This window comes from Molothrus ater, chromosome 9 (assembly GCF_012460135.2).
Source record: "Molothrus ater isolate BHLD 08-10-18 breed brown headed cowbird chromosome 9, BPBGC_Mater_1.1, whole genome shotgun sequence".
NCBI lineage: Eukaryota > Metazoa > Chordata > Aves > Passeriformes > Icteridae > Molothrus > Molothrus ater.
The window spans coordinates 20,358,812-20,378,028 of record NC_050486.2 but is presented as its reverse complement, the minus strand read 5'-3'; the positions used below and the strand labels follow the sequence as shown (position 1 = coordinate 20,378,028).

At 41.3% G+C, this 19,217-nt stretch overlaps 1 protein-coding gene across 13 annotated transcripts in view; it reads right to left on the bottom strand.

Annotated features, from left to right (window-relative positions):
• Positions 1-19,217, bottom strand: part of PTPRF (protein tyrosine phosphatase receptor type F) — a 374,918-nt gene that overhangs the window by 196,896 nt on the left and 158,805 nt on the right. The gene's annotated exons all lie outside the window — the stretch shown is intronic.

The following is a 19,217-nucleotide window of genomic DNA, read 5'->3' as shown; positions in this document are numbered from 1 at the left end:
TTTTCTGTTATTTACTCTGTGATCTTAGTAAAGTAGTGTAATTTTTTTCAAATGGCAAATACAGCAGAATCCAAAAACTTTTGTCCTTGAAGAATACAATGCAATTATATCTCTAACTTTACACTTACTCCCCAGCACATACACTGAGGACTTACTTTACTTTTGTACATTTAAAAAAGATCAATACTATTAAAACCAGAACAAAAGGAAACTGAACATTCACTTGCAGTAAAAGCTAAAAAAAAACCTGCTGCCTTGATTTTACATTGTTGCAATGAACCTTTTTCCCCTGCACGTTTGAGTGACACTGATTTCTGGAAACAATCTAAATCCTCCAAGACTGGTCACAGAAGTACACCTGTATATAAACCAAATTCTCAGCCCGAGAAAAGGTATTTCTACAAAGGCATTTTAAACATTTCTATGCTCTGAAATTTTGAAATGGAAGGAAAGTACTAATTAAGCAAACCTATAATCCTGAGTCCTGGCCCCAGGACAATAGAGTCAGGCATGAGTATATTTTTTATATTGACCAGTAACTGTTACAGTAAATCCCAAAATTCATCCCAGTAAGAGCTAACACAAGCACAACAGAGTATCCACTAAACTGCTGGTGTCTGTGAAAAATGCATGTTAAGTGGACTAGACAACCTCCACATCTCCCCTCCAACCAACATCTCTCTAACTCTACTGGAGTTAGAGCCTAGAGGAAGCTGTCATGAGACTATCACTAGTTACCTCCAAGGGGCAACACTGGGGAGAGGGCCAGATCATGGTACAAGCTGTCTTTTTTAGCCCATTTTAAGCATTTGCACTCTTAGGGTAGTCCTAGAAACACAGTCAGAAAAAATACGGATGCACTGAAAATACAGAATAACCTACATGTTGTCCTTTCCCTCTCCTTAAATTCAAAATGAGCAGTGTCCATAGAAGATTATACATGTATGAAGTTTTAATTTAACTGTTTTTCGCTCAAACATGCTACATATAAATACAAGGAACTCAAATGTCTTTTGCAGTGAAAACCTGTCCTTTCCCTGATAACCTATGGACCAAAGCTGAAGATTTTCTGTTGAAAGTTTAAGGGGTGGGGGGAAAGGAGAAAGACCTATTGTGTTTCAAAGACAAATCTCTGAACCACCAGCCTGAGAGAACCTCCTGAGGAAGTCCTGGCTGACAGCAGGGAGAGGCGCCGGATGGCTGGGTGCCCATCACACCCACCTTCACTCACTCCAGCACATGGAGTAACAACTCCAGACTGGCACAGTTTCCCTAAGTCCAAACTACTCCAGTCTTTCTCTCCCTGGCCTCTCTGCTTGGTGACAGATACCTGGAGCACTTTCAGGCCTCACACCCTGAACTAATTCTTGCTCCTCACTTCAAAACCAAGTTCCTATTACACCAGGAACAGAAGTCACTGCTCTCATTTCTATTCACTCACAAGCTTCAGGCAGGAGAATGGGAAAATTTTCACCTTCTTGGCTGAAATTTTCTCTGTTTGGTCTTTGCTCAAAACGAAATTATTCTAGAAAGCTTATGGGAACAACACAGTTCTGAGGAGGAAGACTAAAAAATAGAGTATTTCTTTCTCTTGTAAGAAACTGACTTCATCTTATTTGGCTGGGGGCAGAAAAATAACAACTTGCTCAGACATGCTCTCCATTGAGAAATTAAAACCAAAAAACAACATTTCAGAAGAAAAGGACTTTCCTTCCACATTTGGTAGTGTTGAAAAAGCCACTTGCCAAGCAAGCACAGATTTGTGGATAATCCTGTAAAGTGAATCCCAAAGAGGGCCTCATGGCATGCACGAGATGCTTGCAGAGATTTAGGTACACAGTGCTCTACTGAGCTAGCCTGGAAAAATAGCAGAAAACTCATGCAGTGTCCTGAGCTGGGTGTGTGAAGGGTTCAAAAGAAAAGCTCCTTTGAGTTATATTCTAAAAGGTCAGCAAGAACGTGCAAAGAAAGCCAGAGACAGTCAGGTATGCTCTAACCAATATGGCTGTTGTCTGTCCTTCCCTGCAAAACAGTGTGATGGGTTTGGGAGGGGAACCTGAAGCCCTCAAAGACAACCTCAGGTTTCCTGGAGAGCCACTGACACATTTCCTGCAGGATACTTCAGAGCCAGGCACAGCCATGAAGATGCCTCTCTCACCTGTATGTTATATTTAAAATCACTGTTGCTCCCTGCTATTCTGGAAAATTTGTTGTGAAAGAATTCGTACAAATGAGAAAACCATCTCAGCAACCTGTTTTAAAATCTGCCCTACCAAACATCTGTAGCAGAAGAGTAAAATTTCAGTTCCCTTCTCCAGGTTTTCTTTTCTTTAGCTGCTAAGTTCAGAGTCACTTCATCACATGTGCAGTTTTTAGGCTGCACAGCTTCTTAGTGAACCCAAAGGACTTTCCCAGGGAGAAAAGTGTCTCTTGTCAGATTTCCTTCAAGGCTGAGGACAGAGGTGTAGCCTCTTTCTAACTTGGCAAAGTGTCTTTTACGTGAACCATGGTCTTTGAGGAGTAACGTATAATCTGCATTACCTGACTTGAATACTAGCCAGATCCTTGAAAAATAATGCTGGGTCCTGGGTAATTAGCACAGATGGTTGCATTTTGATACGCATTAAGCACACAATTGTCACATAAAATATGTTTCCTTGTAATAATATACACAAATGTTAACTTGTTTTATTTCAAAGACCCATCATTTTCTTAAAATAAATGGGAAAATTAAATGGAATCTGAATGCATTTTCAGGATTTAGCACCCATATCAAATATTCCTCATTCAAAAATTTTAATTCAGGGACTGGTAACATAGTGCTCCTTCTGTTCTTGTGGATGCCATTTTTCCAAAGGGTCACACAGAGGTTTGAGGAAAAATGTATTCTTGAACACATCTACAATTAAGTGTTCTATGAACACCCACCTGCTGTGAGAGATTTTGAAGAAAAAATCTGTGTCCTCATGGTACAAGTTCTCACTACTCTAAATAGATGGGCAGCCAAAAATAAGACTTGTGTTGTAGGAGAGGGAAGCTTATATTTTTATCCAAAAGATTTTACGACTTGAGCTAAATTAAGATTGGAAGCAGACTCCTCTGTGAACAAAAAAAATTACAGTTGCAATATAAGATGAACTGGATAAGGACATACAATAGGCATAGGCAATCTTATTTAGGTGCCTGGCCTAAATGAATATTAAGAAATTACTGACACTGGAATGAACAGATCACAATGAAATCAGTTCCTGAGCCTGGAAATTGCAAAATTCAGGTTTAAATCCCTGCCTTTAACCTTCCCTGTCACATACACAAAGGCACAACTGTGCCTCACCTTCCTTTGTAAAACTAACCTGCTGTTCTCACATGGCTGCTGTCAGGACAAATATGCAGAAAATGATGATGTGGCTCAGTTATAACACTGGGAAGGAACCAACAGTGACACAGACCTTCTCATGTTCATGACTGACTTTGAAGTGGAAATGAAGTGGTCTAGAAGACAAAGGTTGCCCAAGCTTTTATATACAGCTATACAGTATTTCTAGGGTTCCTTTATGATCCTGGGTGATTGATTTCTGTGCATGGATGGATGCCTAATGGAAAGATACTCTGGAGAAAGCTGATCAGTGATTCTTCTCCTAAGCATCCACTGCAGGGCAGGAGACAAGTCAGTGGGCTCCCCAGCTATCCTTACATTTAGCATCCTTATGCTTTCCTTGAAATATACCCACCATTATTTAAATGTAGTTCCTGCCCCTTTGTGATTAGCAGGAATACTGTTTGGCAAAATACAATTTTTCAAACTTGCACTTTTTATTCTTGGATAATTTATACGTAGGAAGAGCCTGTGTGAGCCTTGTAATAACATTTCTTTAACAACAGCTTGGTAAAGCCTCTGTGGGTCTCAGTGAGCACAATCCTAATTCATTCCTTATTTCTCCTATTTTGGTTTTATTTCACTAAGATGACAGCACTTTGTAAATGAAACTTCTGTTCTTTATTGTTTGGTGCAAAGCACTTATTAAAAAAATGCAAATGTATGTGGTGGGGTGTTGCATGCTCAGATACTTGCACAATTTTCTTTTTATCCAGGATATGGATCATAACTCTTTCTCCCATTCACTTTAAAAAAACTCTTAATAGCACCCCAATCACAGAAAACGGCACTCCAAATTCAACACATTCCTCAGATCAATCTGAATTACACATTACCTCACGTTACCTGCATATTGCCTCTTTTTTACGATCTTATTTTGTTTTAATGCTTAAGAGATTCCCAACAGCTAGGAGAAATGATTCTGCTATTTCAATCTGATTTTAGTGGTTGAGTTTTCCAGCTTCAAGTGTGAATGTCCATGATAATCAAATCTACAAACATTATCTCAGAGCAAGTTGCATTTCTCCTTGTCGCCTTCTCCCGACTTCCATGAAGTTACTCAGATGTAACTTCTGAGTTTGTACAAAATGAAATCAAATAAAGTGAATGATTAATATCCAAAATTCCAAGAAGTAGATCTTTTAACGTGTTCAATGACCTCTGTAACTTTCAGTAAAAAAAAAAAAATCACATTACAAAAATAACAAAAGCAGTCATTCGGCAGAAGCTGTGCTTCTCCCTAAACACCAGCAGGAAACACACTGAACTAAGGTTCAAGGCACTCATTTCAGCAGGCAAGACCCGCTATGCTTTGTTTATCTGGAGTAAGCTTAAGTAAAGGAGAATGCAAGGATACATGTAAAGTTAAACATATACGTTTATCAGTATTTGTAATGACTTAAGCTCAGAAATTCTGACAATTTTCAACTCCTGCTTCTTCACCATCTTGGCAAAGAGGCTCTTTGCTGAGCGTAAGCCCAGTCTAAAGGCAAAGCCTTTGACAGGGCTGAGGTGTCTCTACAGACACACAGCGGGAACTCCCACACCCAGACAGGCATTTTCAAGCCCTCTTTTCCCTTTTGCCAACACAGGATTTATACTCACAAGTTTAAGTAAAAATCAAGTAAATTTTAATTTTCTTCTTGAAGAAACATCTGAAAACCTCCTGTGCCCTGTGTACTTCTAGTTCACGTCTGGACAGTTACATATACATCAACCTTCACCAACAGAAACTCAGCCTCCCCTGTTAAATGCTGATATTTGGATAAACCTGCTTATTCCACAGCAATATGGGTTAAAAGCCATTAGCTCATTCAAGTGTAAAGGCCATGATTACAGGATATTAATAAACTACAGCAACAGCCTGTCATCATAGTATTGCACTTTACTAAATTTCTAATTCTGTCTCTTTATGAATCATGGAAATTGTTGACAAAGTTTAAATGCCTAAAATTAACTGACGATACTGAACCAGAATTGTCTCAGGCAGCCATCACAGGAGGATGCTGTGCAAGCCACATTCTGGGTGCTGATTTATTTGTGGAGTTTTATGCAGACAACTTAGACCTTAACTCAGTGGGGAGGTGGTTTTTCTCCATATCACATCTGCAGGGGGCCTACAGATTTTGCACACAGGGTGGCAAATTTTCTCCATTATTTTTCCAGGCTGTTGTAATTGCAATGTCTTTCTCAAAGTGCCTGGGTAGCTATCAGTGTGAGCTGCTTTACATCTTAGTAAGAAAATCCCTAACTCTGGCTAATCCCTGGGCTTTGACTGACTCTCATCCATGGGAAGGGGGTGGGGGGAAATAAATCAATCCCTCTACTATGACATCATTCTTACTTGCTTCCAATACCTGAAATAACACGTAACCAAAAAAAGAAAAATATTCCAAGAAGCATAAAGCAGTCCTGCCACAACTGAAGAATACTGATTAAAAACAAAGCAGAAAAGCAGCCCAGTAAAACATCCTTCTAGAACTTGAGGTTGCCTTCATTTCCATCTTCTGCCTTTACGTTTCCCTAGAGCACTCACAGCTTGTGTGTGCAGCCTTTTACATATTTTGGGGGAAAGCCAGAGCTATATATGGGTTCAGCTTTAACTTCCCAGCATTTATACCAAGCATTACACAGAGCAGAAAAACAAAGGAGAGAGAGAAGCGCTGCTCTAACTGCAGACCTTCCAGCAGCCTCACAGAATGGTTTTCTGCTTTAATTTAAAACTGAAACCTGAAGTCAAATTTCCACCTGGTAATAGCTTAAAGGCACTTCCAATTAACTTGGTAATACACACTTTCTGAGTTAATAAATTTTTCAGCCTCTGTGTTTAATACAATTAAGCATTTGGGCCATTGGCCTTAGACCTTATTCAGCCTGAGAAAGGACTGCAGGGAGACAGTCTCCAATTATCACCATTTACACAACATTCACTTAGGGGCTTTCAAATGCATACATATAGAACATTCATTTAATCATACACAAAATTCAGTACCTGAATTCAGGCTGTCTCTCTCTTGCACACAAAACGTACAAGGGACAAAACCCCCATCTAAAGGGCTCTAAAATCAAGTCATCAGCACACTGCCTAATGCAGCACAGAACAGCTGTGCCTGCTCCTAGCAAGTTACTTTTCCTTCCATATCTGAATTTTTTTATTTGCAAATTTCTTCAAAACTTCAAAGTTAATAAAGCATATTGCATAGTGTAAAGAACCCGCTAAGATATGCAGAACCAGGAAACAGACAAAACCGAAATCTTGTGCTTGAAAAAACATGAAAATTAATTTTGCCAGCATGCCTACCACATTAAACATCTTTTTTTTTTTTTTTTTTACACAAAAGGATTAAAAGGTTTTAATCCCTTTTTTTCTAAGCAGCTAGTTCTTGATTCAGGAGTTCAAAAGGCTTTGCCAAGTTCAGGTTTTTCCTCTGCTTTTAAGAATTAAAAGCGAGTGCAAACCTTATTTTGCAAACAGATACCATAGTAGAATGATTCTAACAGAACTGGGAGCCAGAGTAAATGATCTCTTCAGAATATTTGTAACTAAAGCAAAGGCATTCTGGGCTCTCAGGAAGGGACCTGCATTTCATTTTAATGCCACTGTATGTTGCTCTGTCCTCCTCCTATAGTAATGAACCAAATTCCTGCCTCATCTACTGGTAAAGACGAAGACTTTCTGCTTAATGATAGCAAGTGCATGCTGGCACTTCTGTAATATACTAATTTTATTTTTTTTCTATTTGTGTCAATTCTTTCATCATGCAGCAGCTGTAGTACAGTCTGCAGAAAACCAAGAAATATAACTTCCACATTTAAATGTTACCAGAGCACAGGTCTAGGTACCCAAGCAAAATACTCTCAAGTGGGGGAAAGAAAGAAGTAGATCACAGAATGTTCTGAGTTCAAAGGGACCCACCGGGATCATCAAGTCCAACTCTTGAGTGAATGGCCCACATAGGTATTAAACCTACAACCCTGGGGTGATCAGCACCATGCTCTAACCAAGGAAGCTAATCTAAGGGTCTCAATCATTTTGATACAGTCTTTCCTGAAATTCCCTGTAAAACAGGTCTATTTCCCCATTAAAAGGCTTCCTCCAAGTCAGTCTCTTTGGAAGCTTGGACAGAGGTTCGAAAATGAAGGTTTGAGCACTTCTGGGAGACATCATTGAGGATTTTTTACCCAGTAATGATGTACTTTTGCAATGAAGGCACAGAGCCTCACACAACTGAAAAGCCCTTTGAGTAGAATTTCAACATCAGCGCTACCACCTCCACCTGGCAGCCAGACTGTGCTGACAAGGGGCTGCTGAGCAATTGAACCCTCCACATTGGACAGACAAGGACTACACAGAGTGTCACAGCCATGCTGTGCAGTGCCCAGGGGCTGCAGGGCCAGGAAAACTCCAGAAGCCACTGTGCCCTGTCCAGGAACCATCCCTGAGCTCTCCCAAAATGACTCTATATGGAGGTGGAAAATCTCTGATTCCATATAACCAGATGGATGTCTCTTTACCCATAGTAAAGAGAAACAGTGGCAGATGTCAGACATTTAGAGTTTTACAGCTGCCATGACCCAGCTCTGCCCTGTGCACAGAGCAGGGCAGGTGCTTCATGCTAGGAGGTGTCTGGCTCCCTCCATCACCGAGGGCTTTCTGGTTCAGAAAGGACTGAGTTCTAGAAAAACATCAAAATTAAGCACCTTCATGTTTGCTGCATTCTTGATTTAATTTTTCTAGCACCCATTCCTTACTGTGTTATGAATTAACAGATAAAATGAAAAGCTCTCTTCACTTTAATACCTTTCCTCTCTGTAGACAATCAGCTCAGCCTCTGCTTCTAAACTGTGTTTCTTAAATCTCCAGCTACCAGACACGGTTCCAGATTTTATTTTTCTGTGGCCTTTTACTTGCACCAAACTTTTACATTATCTGACCTGATTATGCACAGAGTTGCAAGAAATGCAGGAAGCCAAAGTCCACACGGAGAAGTTACCATTTACCACGCTGCACAAAGTTGCTGTGGGCCACCAGATTTAACCCTGAAGCCTGGCAGATCATGTAATGGGACCACAAGGTGCTGAGTTAGAACTTCCAGAGCTGGCTGAGGATGTGTGTACAGGCTGGAGGGTGCACTGCAGAGGAAAGGCTGCACACAGGACATGTGGGGCTGGGGAGCCACACCAGCAGGTGCCACTGGGGAACACAAGTATGCCACAGGCTCCACAGCAGTGCACAGCTCAGCAGGGACTGATCTGTCTAAAGGAGAAAAATCTACCACATCATGAATTATCTCTTTTTCAGCACCTCTGACAATATCTGTGTCTTTGGGAAAAGGGAAAACCAGTTAACATCACCACTGCAGCAGGTATCTTGGCAAGGCAGCACACATATTCCATCAAGGAGGGGGGGGTATTTCAGTGTGCATTATTCTCACCAACCTCTAACACTGCCTGCTACCCAGAAACAAATTTTCCTAGTTAAAAACAGAAAAGGAGTACATGTTAAATCTCCAGCTACCAGGTAGCCTGGAAAGATGTTTGTGCATCTCAGGTTTGGGGATGAACACATGGAAGGTTGCACATGCCACAAGAGTGAGAAGACAAGTATGCTGCTTACAGAGATTTGCCATATTTGTATTTCCCAGAAGCGTACTTGCCTACACCACTTCATTTCCTTCTCACTGCCAGACAAAACTATCACATGCTACAAACTTAAGAGACACACACATGGATGTCAAACCTGCAAGGTTCAGCTTGTTTTTAAGCTCTTTGTGGAGACTACAGAGGCTATATTTAGAAAACAAATTTGTCTCCAAGACTGCTGTGTCTAAGTCTCTCTCACCCATTGTTGCTTTGTTGACTGAGTCCCAAGGTTCCTGGCTTCACACTCAATTTGCTGAACTAAAATCCAGACCAGCAAAGAGGATGACAAGCTACCTCACAGCAAGTTAACTGCACCTCTCAGGCTTTGCATGCAAGAGAAAGAAGGCACTGTTTCACCTGGGGGATATGACATCCCACTATGTTTTGTGAAGGACATACACTGGGATAAAACACAAATCTCTGTGAATCTGAGGCTTGAAAGAATGTCAGCCTTTCTTAACCTACTGCAAGTCAGCATATTGCTACACCATAATGCAGTCTAGAAAGAACAGGATGAGACAAAAGAGCCTGTCCAATTATGCCTGCCTCAAGTGAATTTTATTAGTCGCTCAGGTCTATTAACAGTGAGGAGAGCATACCTTTATATAGGAAAATGGATCTTGCTTAAGAATTACCCATGCAGGAATAATCCCCTGCCTATCACCAATCGCTGATTTTTATGTTGTGTTTTAAAGTCTGACTTGAAGGTAGGTGCCTGCCAACTCTGCTTGCTGTTCTCCAAGAATAAATGTTTATCAAAGGGGGGCTCCCCATTTGCTGAGCTGGAATTAGTTACACCAACAGGGTATCAAATGGGTTGTTGCCTGTCACTGTTATCAAAGAGGAATTTGAAACACAAACACTAAGCAGCAGCAACTGAGCACTGAAGCTTGTCAGAGCAAGCATGACATGGGACCGCCAAAACGTACGGACACAGAGGGCTGGAAGAGGCTCCCAAGTCCAGTCCTGTCCCACGGCCTCCCCAGGGCTGCAGAGCACAACCTCTTCTGTAAAGGGATCATGCATCAGCTTAAAATAGGTTTGAGTTTCAACCACTCTTCTCACTGGAAAACGGTTCCAAAATTATGGTCTTGGAAACATTGTGGAGAAACAGACTGGTTTTTAAAGTCATTTGTTGTCACTCATATTCACTTGTTTGCACACTAAACACAATCCTTTAGCTGAAAAAGGTTATGTTCCATCTCTGTGCCTTTTCTCTCCTTCCTCCAAAATGTACCTCAGATCCATTTTTACGCCCTTCTTAAAACAGTAAAATGTTTCTGTCTTACATAACCCCTGAGACTCCACAGACTAGAGATCTCATTCAGAAAAAAAAAAAAAAAAAAGAGCCAAACCACAAAAACAAAAGAGAAAAAGATACTGTGTGTTGATTCCTGCAGAATTCTGTGAATTTGCTTCATACTTTCTTCTGACAGACTCCGTAACACTTTATCATCATCATCATCACCTTATTAAAAACATGCATTTGGGCATCTCAAGATCACCATTCATCATCTTACCATCACCTTTTTTTCTCACTCCCTCTTTTTTTTTTTAATAACTTATGCAGCTGGATATGGCTTTTGTTAATTGTTCTGTATAACTTAAAATGAACCAAGAACCCATTCAGTCTTAATTTAATTTATAAGATCACATTTATAATGTCCTCATGAAATACCATTTCAAGCTTCAAGAAAACTTGCAGTTCTGCTGATCATGTGCAAGAAGTGTTTGTTAACAAGACTACTTAGAAACTTACCCTTGCACTTGCATATTCAACTATATGTCCAGATCTCCATTTTAACCGTGGTTATGGAACAAAAAAGTTTATTCATGACTTGCTAGCAGCCTGAAAGGCATGGTTACTGTGCAAATTCAAAACTGTGCTGTCAAGTCATACAGAACATGTAATTCAGCATTGTTAGAATATAATCTCAGACAATGAAATGTGAGATAAAGGTAGAAAAACAGATGAATGGTAATCTGGGAGAACAAGGCCACCAGCACAAGAGCAACTGCCTACATTCTGTGTGCTTAGAGCATAAAACCAAGGCTGACAACACGATTTGCAAAGTGCTGAAATCACCCAAACCAGCAGTCATAATCCAAGATGCACATTTCCTTTAGCCAAGCATTTTACTACTATTACTAGTGATAAAGCTGGCATATGAATTAAAGGTTTGAAAAAGGATGATGACAGTACGGAAATTAATCACACATTAACTTAAAACTTCCAACTCCCTTGGTGTTGTGAAGCCATCACACTGCCACATCCCAGAGAGAAGTGACACACCAGTCCACCACCCTAAGGAAAGACAGTCTCCTACTCCAGGCATCTTAAAATCTATTAAGTGTTTTCATTGAGTTGCACCAAATTGTATTTGGGGGGCAGTGTTTTAAATTGCAAGTATTAGAAAGCCCTACTGAAAGTACTAGAAATTCAACAATGATACTGCAGCAGACAGGGACTTATCTTTCAGACTGCTGTGATAATTATTAATGTTACAGGCACTTTTGTTTTCCTAATTTGGCGCTCCACCTATGAATAACTAAACTTCACAAAATTATATAGAGCAATATTAGTGCTATTCTTATTGTATTAACAGGCACCCATGTATGTAATTCATGCAGAGTGGCTTCTCACTATATCCACACTGCACATAATGCCATTAGGCACTGATGGGCTGGCTGGCAACCAAGCTCACCCTTTGTGGAATCCCTTCTGGATAGCAGAACAGCTGACTGGTTAGGAAACCCAGGGCAGAAGGACAGCAGTTCTTTAACACAGACCTCGGAACTTCAGAAAAATTCAGGAGGTGCTCTTCTGATTCTTATCTCCTTCTTGAATGCAGAGATGTGGTGTCTTTATTCCTTCCTGGAATAATGATTCTTAAATAGATCAGTCAGAACGCTGACTGCTAAAATTAAAACAGCTTAAATTGAATGCAGGACTGTCACACATTGTCAAGTGTGCTACAGAAAGGAAGGAGGACAGAAACAGCTTCATCGCTGCTTCACTGCTGCCCAAGTGTGAGCTTGCAGTTGCACAGGAAGGAGAAACCTGAATTTAGGACTTGACAAGCAGGATTAATGAGAAACACATTCTTTTTACGCCCCTTCTCTCTTCCAATTCTTAGCTTATCATTTTATTGAGGAATCAGATCTCAACTGTTTGGGACATCTGTTCTGTAATTCCTCTTTCAGAATTCTGAAGTTTCCTTAAAATTCAGGTTTGTTGCCATTTTGGCATGATTTAAAGAGAATGAATGTAGTTAAATGACTCAGAGTACTGCAAACCTTTTCTGTTTCATTGTGTTTTCTTTAACATTGAGAAGGCCATTTCATTTATGAAAGAAACAAGGAAAACTCTGCATAAAGAGTTTTAAAAGGGTTGTTATCTGGAGGAAGCCATAGCAAAGCAGTAGTAGTGACACACACTTCCTAGAACTTGCTTTTTTCTATCCTTCTGCTAGCTTTCTAAATAAATTAATAGAAAATTATATTATTAAATCTTAGCCAGTATATCCTAAGTAAATACTAGATGCTTGCACCTTTTTTAGTATCAAGACTTTAAGAGGAGACAAGTGGTGCTGTTTCTATCTTCCAATAATTTTTGGTAATAAAGAGCCAAGAAAGATCATGCAGCTGAGATACCTGCTCTCTGAAAGGGCAAGACATTCATTGCTCCAAGAGCAGCTCAGCTCTTCCCATCCACCACCAAGAATCCAGAATGTGCTCTGCTTGCCAGTAATGACACCCTGAACCCTAATGTCCCATGCTATAGGCCAGGCTGGAAAACAGAGCAAATGCTGAAATAAACTTGACTGTATTTCCTGTCACCTAAGTAAGTGACAGCTTCCTAAAATATTCTTGTCCTATTCACTTGAGAAAACTGTGTGTTTTCAGATACCTTCTGACAGGTGCACTTGAAAAGGGTGGAAAAATACGCAGCACAAATAAAAGTTGGATCGGATATAACTGTCTCCATGGAGCCTGGAACCACTTCTGCAACAATATAGGCAAGAAATGGGAGAAAATGCAAACTATTTTCTTCCATTCTTTATGGAAAATACTCCATTCAATCATAAAACCATAGCTGGGCAGGGACCTCAAGAGGTCCCCAGTGTAAGCTCCTGCTTGAAGTGGAACCCTCCCCAGCACTAGATCACTTGAGCAGTGGTGATGTCCAGCTGAACCTCGGGAAGCTCTGAGGAATGAGAACAGACCACCTTGTTAAACAGCCTCCTCCAGTCTGCTCTGCTCTCCAAGAGGAAAAGCTTATTTCAATTATTAATAGAGAACTTCAATACAATCTCCTCTGTCTTTCCACCTCATCTCTGCTAAACTTATCTATTATGACAGCTATTGAGCAACTGGATGACTAAAGATGGCAGACACTCTGACTGCATGCATCCATCAGAGCCCACGTTTAAATAAACAAACCCACTATTTTCAAACATAGCTAATCACCACATCAATAGACTTATTAATTGGATTCCTTGACATGGTTGGATGCATGTTGCAGCAGCAGGGACTGGCTTCAACAAACACTGAGCTCTACTCCATCTGTATGTCTCAAAGATAAAAGAAAAACTGGAGTGTAATCAAATGCAGTGGATTAAATAACAAAAGAAATTAAACAAAATGGACATTGAATTTGTTTCATCATATACGTTCTGTGTGCGCACACACACACCCTGCCACAGTTTTGAGCATGTCAAGAGCTTATGATTCATACAACAATTTAGTTTGGAAGGGACTTTTGGAGGTCATCCTTTCCAAACATCCACTTAAAGCAGTGCCAACTTCAAAGCTGGGTTCAACTCCAAAGCTGGATCAGGTTTCCTGGGGCCCCATTCAGTCAAGCTTGGAGTATTTTCAACAGTGACCATTCCAAAACATCCCTGGGGCTCTGGTATGATGCTTGGCCATCTTCATGGCAAGGGAATTTTTTAAAAAATTGTTATTATAGCTTATCACTATTTCCCATGTTGGAGCTTATGTCTGTGTTGGCTCTCATCGTATCACCACAAACCTGCCAGAAGAGCCTGACTACTCCTGCTCTACACCCTCTGCTCCAGCCCCTCCCATCAGGCAGCTCATCCTAAGGCCAAACAAACCCATCTCCTCCCACCTTGCCTGGCACAGCTGGTGCTCCAGAATGCCCTCAACCAGCTCACTATCAGTGTATGGTGTGCCCAGACACCAGCCCATGATGCTGCACTCCTTTCCTCATCAGAAGGTAAAATTTTTTGCTACCTGCCTTTAGCAGGAAGGGCTACATTGAGGAGTCAGTCCAGCTCTCCAATGTTTCAAGTGTGTTCAGAATCATCTACAAGCTCTCTGCTGTAAGCATAAAGTATGACCATTGCTAATGAAAGATGACTTCTTACAATACCTCCCAGACCATATGAACAGTGCAGGATATCAACCTGCAAATTTATCTCTCTTACATAGAAATATTACTTGACTAGCAGCCACATCCCTTCCAAATAAACTTCACTTACAATTATTTCCAATGTTTTCACATCTTGCAACCCTAGCTCAGGGAATGGCAAGCCCCTGAAGAGTGTTATTCTCAGGTACCCTGGAACAGTGTTATTCCCTGGTGCTTGTCATATTCCTCACACCTTTGGCTAGACAACACATCTTCTATTTATTTTTTAATCAGGTTTCTACTATTTATTTTCCCTGCTCTACTGGTCGTGAGACAAACAATTCCTCTGCTGTATTTACCGAAGCTCACACAGTGCATCACAAAATGTGGGGGTTACAATTGTTACAATTTCAGAATCCCTGGCGCTCTAAAGGGAAAGTGGTTCAATAGGGCTCCCACTACACAGGACTGCTACACACACTAACATTTAAACACTTTGAAAGACGCTTCCCACTTCTGTTACAACACATCACATCTATTTACATTCAGTTATTATGTTAAGTCTATGCACCAAATGAATCCCAGTTGCAACTTCCAATAAGTAATCAAGTAACTGAGCATTTTAGAGCCACAAACAATAGATTTTGCCTTTTTTTGGATACACTAAACCAGCCCTTTGTCACTGCAAAAAGAGAGGTTGACATCTGAGATATAAAATGCTCAAAAGAAGGCTGTATCAGTTAATCAAAAGTGAATGATGACTGCAACAAACTTTATCAGTTCTGACATGAAAAAATGAAAGCAGGAGACCACTATCCCAGACTGGCGATTCCATTAACTCCTTGCATCAGTGTATTTCTGCTTATTTTTGACTGTTCATACACTATCAGGAGCCATGTGGTGAGTAAGAGCAGCAGCATACAAAGGCCAGTGTTGCCAAGCCTCAATTTTCAGGAAACTGCTTTTGTCAACTCCCCAGCCCACTGAATGTGACCATGGAAGTAGGGAAAGACCAGGTTCTGCTGCCAGCAGCAAACACAGCAGACAATCTTTTTCCTCTAACACAAGAATTACTTTAATTTTGCCCATGAGAAACTAAACTATTTAGGTTTTGGCACCAGCACAAGAACTAAATGCAATAGGAAATATATTGCATGTTTTCATATAAACAGATCTTTCTTCTGGATTTCTCAAGTGCTCTTTCATTTCCCATTGTATCCAGCTCTTACAGACATTTCTAATTCCCACTCACATACAGGTTCAAGAGATAATTCATGGATACCCAAGAGGTGAACTTTCAACACCATGTTTTTTATCATCAGATCTCTTAGTATCAATCAACAAAGCAGGTGAGCAATGACAAGCAGTTACTGGTTTCTCACTCTTACACACAAGGCATGTGACATTCTTGCCAATTTGACAAGTAACAGTGCTGCTGGCCTACTAACCCCAGTATGAGGGAGATTCTAGAGAAACATTTGGAAGAGGATGCACTGATGGGGGTATTCAAACAGCACCAACCAAAGCACCGTTCCATCTTTTTTTCTCCCTGCCTTTGAAGAAACTGCATTTAATGGTCAGAACTCCAAACTCCTCCCTGGAAAAGCTGAGCGATTACTACTTTTCAACTTGATAAAGCCACTTTGTTTTGCATGCAGAAGGGGAAAGTGTAACAGTCTGTGTTAGACACAGTATGGTACAACGGGATCTTTATGGAGGTTTGTGTACAAGTCAGCAGGAAATTATTAGACTGACAAGGACTCAAGTCTGAGCACTGACAAGAGAAACTGCCAATGTGTAACCACCACCTGTTCTCAGAACTCTGACTTTTTCCTGGCAGTTCTGGGATCCTCCAGTGATAACAAGAGGCAGAATTAGTCAAGTCTATCATTTGTGGAAGGGTCCTCCTTGATTAGCCATCCCTCAGGGTGTACAGACAAGGGTATTTGCTGTCCTCTCATAATGGCTAGCTCCTTGCTCTTTGGAACAGGGAAGGGGCTCTGCAAAGACAGGAGAAGTGCCCATCTGCAATCTCCAGGTAATAACCTACATGCTGGAGGAAGATGTATGTGCCTGGCTTGTCTGGATCCTAAAGACAACCTGCTTTGTGTGGTGCAAGTGAAGAGGTTATTAAATCTTTCAGGGGGAGAGAAATGTTACTGAGACTAGCAGAGCAGCTGAGGCTTAACGCCTGCAAAGCTCAGTCTGGGAGCTCAGACTGAGAACCAGCTGTCTGGAGAGGGAGCTGACGAATGTGTTCAGGCTGGGCAAATCCTTTTATTCTAGTACTTAAAACACCCAGGACATGGCATAAAAAAGGGCCTTTCTCACCTGCTGCATCCTCTGGAGAAGGAATGATCAACTGCCAAGAAATATGCCCTCTCTAAATAAAAATATTAACTGTAGAAGCAGCCTAATAGCTTCACTAGAAAGTCTGGGAAATGAGGGAGCCTGTTCCTACCAATAGCCACAGCAATTCAACCCCTGCACTGAGGAAATATCCACCATGACAAGTGATTCCATCTAGTTGTAAGGTCAGCCACTAGAGAAAGGCTGCCCACAGGATGCAGCTAAATACAGCAACTAACATCCATTAGCTGAAGAGCACAGAGCAGCAAGGCAGCAGACTCTGCAGGTGGGAGGGATGAGGAGCAGCCAGGCTGGGCCTGCTGGCCCTCCTGCAGCTCTGTGGGGAAGGGAGCAGGTGTGCAGGAACAACTCCAGACAGGTAACAGCCATGGGCTGTAACCTGCATGTACACAGAAATTAACAACAGCTCACGGTGCACTACTGGTATAATCCTCTGAATTATTTCCTATCAAGCCAGTCATTATCTTCCTGGTTCTTCCCTGTTTCCAATGAAATTCAGTGTCTCCAACAGTATATTGCATCATACTGATTGCAAGCATGGTTTTCAGGAATACTAAGAAGAACTGTCACAAACTCTGCATATTGCAGAGAACCTTGGCTACTCTGAGAAAGCAAATGAGCAGAACAAAAAGCATCCAACAACTCCAGCTAAGTGTGAGAGATAGCTCACATGAACTGTGGATGAAACAACCAGAGGGGAGACTGTCAGGGAGAGCCTCAGCAGTCAGGAAAGGCTGGATGAGAATGGAGGAAAACAAGGTGACACCAATGATGAAGTTTATCCTGCTTACAAACTAAAGGAGGAGTAGTGGCAGCAGGGAGGGTGAGCACCAGCCTTCAAGAATCTGGAAAAAACCAGCAAGATGAAAAGGAACTTTTTTCTTTTTCTATGTTTTGCATGTCATGCAAATGGTCAACGATTCATAGTCACAAAGCTGCTGAAAGGGAGTTTAAGGTTATGATGTTTGGGGTAAGCTTCTATACCATACTCCCAAGGTATAAATATACTGACAGTTAAACACTGGAACAGCTTGCTGGAGAAATGGTGGGCTCTTCTCTCACCAGAAGTTTTTAAGGACATGCTAGACAAACACCTGTTGTAAACAGCTTAGAGCAATCCTGTCTGAGAAGAAAAAGGCAAGATGAAATTCCCTTCCACCACTATTTGCTGCAAGTAGAAATCTTCTATTCCTTTTTCAAGTTCAAGAAGGGACTATGTTTTATTTCAAATTTTGCAGAGAAGCTCAGTCCTGCCCACAGCTGTAACCTCTGGGCTGCAATATACCTGCAGGAGGACAGCTAAAGACAAGCAGATTCAGGCTCCTGCAGCTACAGGGCTGCCAGGTACTCCCACGTCCCTTTGCTCCACAGGGATGAAAATATTTGGCACTGACAAATGGTAGCCTCATATTACCGAGTATTCCTTTACTGTGGACATATTTTACCTGCTCCAGAAGATAAGAGAGCCCCAAGCCTGGACTAGGTGAGCCTGCAGAGCCACCAAAGCAGTGTCCCTTGCAAAGGGCAGTCCCACACTGAGCACATGGACATGGTCTGCAGGCAGCCCACCTCCTGTTCCTTATTTAACAGACTGCAGCCAAAACAACCTCAGATTTATACCAGATTACAGGAGTGTTTATGAATTCATAGATCTACATCAGACTACTAAATCTATAAACTAGACAGGGAAAACTCCTGAGCAGCATAAGGGATTACTGAGCTAGAGGGAAAAATTTCTAATGCAAGGAATCCCAGTAAGTCCTCCATGTATTTAAAAAAATAAACATTTAAACAATAATATTTTGGACTACTCATTTAATAATTACCTTAATTCTGAATTTATTTATAATTTCAGCCTAAAACCACCAATAACTTAAACCTTTCAGGTCCAGGAACTGGACTTTCTACAAGCTCTTCCCATTTGAACCCTGGCAGCATCAGTTCCTGTTGTGGAACACAGTGCTGGCCTCTGACACTGATGCTCTGCCTGGCCCCTGGGAAGCCCTGGAAGGCTCCTGCAGACAACAGGAAAACCATCTGAGGAAGTCTTAACCATAAGGGTTGGCCAACAACACACGATGAACACCACCCACAGGAACTAATAATGCCCACATTATTGCTTGTTTTCAAGGTTGCTAAGGCATAATCTCAGTCTCTGCATTGATTTGGGTTTGTCCCCAAACTTGGGCACTTTGACCTGGATGAACCATTCGCAGCTTCCCACGGCAGTGAGCAGCCAAGTTTGTTGTCATTAGCAGCTGCCAGGACATGACTCCCTCCCACTCATGCCTAAGGGTTTCCCTCTGATGCTCCTGAGTCCTCTGCAAAAGACACAGCAACATCTGGTTTTTGTGATGATGCAAGAGTAGCCATTTCCTCTGAGCAGTATTTCCATATAAAGCTAACTCAGGGCCTGTTTGCTTCTTGGTGAAATTCCCAGTGCAACTTGAT